Source organism: Alexandromys fortis, unplaced genomic scaffold, assembly GCF_014885135.2.
Source record: "Alexandromys fortis isolate MF-2015 unplaced genomic scaffold, M_Fortis_MF-2015_v1.1 scaffold_12, whole genome shotgun sequence".
In the NCBI taxonomy this organism is placed as follows: domain Eukaryota; kingdom Metazoa; phylum Chordata; class Mammalia; order Rodentia; family Cricetidae; genus Alexandromys; species Alexandromys fortis.
The window spans coordinates 11,869,449-11,874,857 of NW_026067937.1; the positions used below are offsets into that span (position 1 = coordinate 11,869,449).

Below are 5,409 nucleotides of genomic sequence, written 5' to 3' on the forward strand. Positions count from 1 at the left end.
TAAGCCACAGTCAAGTGGCAATACACATTAATAGAAATGGATGCAAGAGTTAGCCAATTTGAGGCTAGAAATAATGGGCCAGGCACTATTTAAATGAATACAATTTATGTGTTATTATTTTGGGATATAAGCTAGTCAGGTGATGGGAAGTGGTCCACCTGTGCTTCTCTACTACAGAGTGGCATCCAGCCGATGTCACCTCCCCTCCATGCCCCCGCAGCCCCATGCCCCCCAGGTGAGGCCGGATCATGAGCATTCTGGGTAGCCTGGCTTCCAAGTCGTGCACCCTGCTGTTCAACAAGGCCAGGATGAAAAAGTTCTCAAAGAAGAGTCAGAACAAGAAGTACTGGTTGAAGTACCTGGGGCTGTGCAAAGCAGCCAAGGCTATGGTGTTTGAAAATGCTGCTATTTGTGATGAAATTGCTCATCTTGAGGAAAAATTTCTTAAGGCAAAAGAAGAAAGAAGATACTTGCTGAAAAAGCTCCTCCAGCTTCAGGCTCTAACCGAAGGGGAACTTTAGGCTGCAGTTCCTTCCCACAACTCAACTTTGCCCCTGGCTTATGGTATGGCCAGCTCTGTGGGAACTATCCAGGGAACTGGGCCCAGCACTGGAGCCACGGAACCATTTGGGAAGAAATCCAAAAAGGAGAAAAAAGAAAAGGGCAAAGAGAACAACAAATTGGAAGTTCTAAAGAAAATATCCAAGAAAAAGAAAATGGAAGGAGGCACTCATAAGCTGATTTGGCCCATTGCCCTGGATCCCTCAGGATGACCTGTGTTCCCCATCGGACTAGGGGGTCTAACAGTATATAGCCTGGGGGAGATTATCACCAACCGATCTGGCTTCTGTGATGAGAGGGCCATCTACCCTGTGAAACATTTTGCAGGACACAGCAGAACATGACAGAACTTTAAAGAATCAGATGACAAAAAAGGTCCATTTTATCACCTTTTCCTGGGTATATTCTATTTATGAAACACTGCTGCCCTCAGAATTCTGCAGTCATATGGATCACTCTTTAAAATAGCCCTTTCTAACCATTAGGATTGATGACATTGGTACTCTTACCTGAGACCAATCATTAAAATAGTGTAAAAATCTATCTTATACATACTTTTTCTTCTCTATGCTGCCCACTTCCATTTATCTGCAAATTGCATAGTGATGATTGTTAATTGTCATATTATATTTGTCATGCATATTCGCATGCCAAGTTGGCATTGGCAGGTGGTAAATTCTGCATCAAGGAAGTATGGAATTACCTAAAATGATAATCTCATGTTTTCAGTAATTTAGAATTCTGGAAAACCATTTGCTTAAATTTATGACACTGGCATGTACTTCAGCTAATTAAAAAAATAACCAATCTAATCAATTCAGAACTAATATTCAACTTTGTGGATGACCTTATAACTTCAAGTCAGCATACTTCTCTATTCAGAATTATAAGAAACATGAGAAAACATTGAATACTAAAGAGGTCTATCCAGATCAATGAAAGAATTAACCATAAAGAAAACATAATTTCATTATTATTATCAATTGACATATTTAAAGTTAATTAAATATAATGGTGCTAGCATAAAAAGTAGGAACTTCTGTGAAGTCTTATGGTTGATATGTCAGAATCTCAAATTTGATTATTATATTAAAAGTCATACACAAAGCAAAGGATTACCAGCCTATAGTTCACAACACCAGACAATAAGGAGAACCCTCAGAAGGACACAAGTAGATCACCCTGGATAGGTGAAGTAGACAAAAATACCTCAGTAAATTTGCAGCATGGCAGGAGGGGTGAGGGGAATATAAGGGATCATGAAGGTAGAGTTGGGTGAAGGACAGAGAGGGAGAGCAAGGAAAGGATACCTTTAAAGAGGGAGCTTTTATTGGATTAGTGAGAAACCAGGCACTGGGGAAATTCCCAGGAATCCACAAGGATGACCCCAGCCAAAAATCTAAGCAATAGAGGAGAGGGTACCTTAACTGCCCTATACCTGTAATGAGATTAACTACTTCCTTAATTGTCATCATCCCTTAACTGTAGGAAACAGATGCAGGGATCCACAAATAAGCACTGGACAAAACTCTTGGAGTCGAGTCATAGAAAGGAAAAAGAAATAGTATGAGTAATGGGACCAAGACCGTGATGTGGGAACCCACAGAAAGAGCTGACCTGAGCAAGTGGGAGCTCACTGACTCTGGTGACAACTGCGCAACTACAAAAGACCAAATTAGGCCCTCTGATTGTGGGTGACAGTTGTGTGGCATAGGCAGTTTGTGAAGCCACTAGAAGTGAAACCAGGATTTATCCCTTGTGCCTGAACTGGCTCTTTGGAGCCCATTCCCTGTGGAAAGATACCTTGCTCAGCCTAGATACGGGTGAGGGCCTTGATCCTGTTACAAGTGATATGACAGAATTTGTTGATTCTATGGGAGGTCCCATTCTTTCTGAGGAGTGGATGGGCATGGGGTGGGGAGAAGGTGGGGGGAGTGGATGTATGGGAGAGAGACAGTACTGGGATTGGTATGTAAAATAAGATTATTAAAAAATAAAGTCCTACAAATAAACTGAGGAAATTTAAAATACAAAACAAAACTAAAATGGACAAAAAAATGGAGCTTTTAATTTGGAAGAGTATAGGTCTAGAAACTTCTGAAGACATCTAAATTGGAACTGGAGGTGGGTCAAGTACGGAATGACTCCAGTCCTTGCAGAACAACCACACGGACTAGAGGGCTAGATTTTGGACCCATAGAATACAAGTATAATGCAACTTACCATCTCAGAGCACTGAGAGTGCATAGAGGGAATCCTCAGAGCAAACTGGCCAGTCAAACTAGGGGACAAGTGAGCTCTGGATTAAGAGACCCTCCCCATTTTATAAGATAAAGATAAATGCAAAAAAAAAAAAAAAAGACACCTGGTATTCACCTGGTACTCTCCATGCAGATGCACACGCACACATGCATACACATTTGCTCACATACATGAGAATATACACCCATACCCATACATACACACCTGCACGTCCTAAGCAATAGATATCTGAGTAGAGTTTCACAAGAAGTACATGGTATGCCTTTCCAGCCATACCTCTGGATGAGCATGGACCCAGCAACACCCACCTCTCCCCTTTCCATGTTAGTCTATGCCTGCAGGAAGTAGCCAGACTTGAGTTTACGCCCTTTCTCCAAAGAGAGTCTAAATTGTTGGTCATAATTATCACTTTAATTTTCCGTCATCCCTATATCCAAAAAGTCTCGAATGTTAAGTTGGGAGTGTAGCCCCCAGACCCTGGTATCCTTCCCAGTCTCCCTGACCTGGGAATTACTTTGGTTGGACTCCAAATCCTAGCATGCCAGGTCCTGACTCCTCCCTTGGGTGGAATTAGGACCACACCCACAGGGTATTTAAGTGAGCTCTAGGAGGAGAAACAAGTGGTCTCTTTTCCTTCCTCCTGGTGGTCGAGTTAGTGAGTTAGAGGCCTCCTGTTGGTCCCCCCCCCCCCCCCCGCCCCGGGCCACCAGAGAGCACAGGAATCTCATTAAACCTGGATATTTTCTTAATTTGGCTTGTGATTTGGCTTGATTGGGATTTTTGCATTGGCAGAGAGCTCGCTTTAGGAAAAATTCCTAACAAGGGGAATAACTTGAGAGACAGGGAATTCTCCAGTGAACACTGAAGTTTAGGACATACAGTACTGAACAAGCTATGTGGCAGAATGTAGGTTAATTTATGTTATAAGAGCTTGTTAAGAACAAGCCTAAGCTAAGTCAAGCATTCATAATTAATAAGAGTCTGTATGTCATCATTCAGTAGCTGGCAGTCCAAAGAAAGTCAGGTTACAAGTTAGGGGTAATGCATATGGTCATCAGTGGCCTCAAAGAATCCACACTGGAAGCCTGAATTCAGGTAAGGTAGACTTCTTCATGACCTCATAGCTAGAGCCATCCTTTTTAGTCCTGTCTAGCCTCTATACTTCTTGTTCTCCCTGAAGCCAGTTTCAATTAAGTCAGAACTAAAGTAACTGTTTGGGAGGAGTGGTTAAACATTCTGTAGAGGGTCTCCCTTCCCTCACAGCTTGCACGAAGAAACCTCAGCAATCATTAAGTCCAGCTGCAGTGATTTTTGAAAGTGGGCATGTGGAGTCCCAAAACTTCAAGTCTATTTCCACCATGTCTGAAGGTCAGAGAATTTTAGCATGTTCAGAATTGTTGACAATAACCAGGGCTACACATCTTGACCCAGGATGTAGTTTCTTGGTCCTTTTGACATTAAGATGGCCCTTACAGGTAGAGCCACTCCACCCTGACTGATGATCAGGAATGCAAGCATACTTCTGCTCCTTTTTTTGTGATGTAAATTTAACCTGGGGAGTGGCCACCTTCAGGGTACTTGGTCTAGGGTGGCTTCACTGCTTAAACAAAAGAATGCTAATGACTTGATGTCTCAAAGTATCAAAGTTCAAGTTGTCCTTTGTATCATGTTAATGAAGTCTTTTGTTGCCTTGTATAAAAGTGTATAGAAAATTAAACATGAATGATTTCAGTATTCACTGAAATTTTTTTCCCAATACTATCCTCTTTCAGTTTTATTATTTTTACTCCTGTCTTCATCCTCTTTACTATTTTTCTGATCCCAATGCTCCTACCCTGGCAAGAGGTATTTTTGTCAAGGCTGGTCCCTGATATGGGTATAACCAAACTCATGAAAATGGTAGCAGTTTGATTTGGAGTATAGTCTTGTAAAACTATATATCATCAAAACTGGAAAGTAGTTTGAAAATTAGTTTATTCATATTCTGTTACCAAAGAATTGTCAAATATAGTTAGCTGAACCTCTTCAATGAATGTGCCATGCAGAAAGTGTTCTGTCTCATAGCCTTAGCATAGGCACAAATGATCCACCAAAGGACTGTTCCCATCTTTACCAGAGTAAAGTACATCTTTACCAGAGTACTTCTTTACTGATGGATCTGCCACTAGATGCCTCATTCATACGAAGATTGGATCACAAGATCTCTAACCATTTTTATGGTATCAATATAACACACATTACCAATGTGTTTGAATACAAATGATCTTCCCTTTTCCTTTGTGCAAATACTTGTAGCCATGTTCTTCATGAAAGAACACAAATGAAGGGGGTCCACATAATTCTCAGGAGAAGTATTAAAGGCTAGAGACATCTTTTCTTCCTTTTTCCTTCTCTAGGATCCAAGAAGGGAAATGCCACCTTGTAATGGAAACTGATAATCTGCTACACAAAACAATACACGATTCTTACTTTGAACTTGACTGCATGAGGTCTTTACTATGATAGAACACTCATTACTAGTCATGAATGGCTTATCTTGTGTATAGAAAATGAACCTGCTGTCACATATAAAGTAGTCTAATTCTG

The 5,409-nt window shown here is 41.1% G+C and overlaps 1 pseudogene; it reads left to right on the forward strand.

Annotated features, from left to right (window-relative positions):
- Positions 1-248: 248 nt before the first annotated feature.
- On the forward strand, positions 249-905 carry LOC126504539 (transforming growth factor beta regulator 1-like; annotated as a pseudogene).
- Positions 906-5,409: the final 4,504 nt, after the last annotated feature.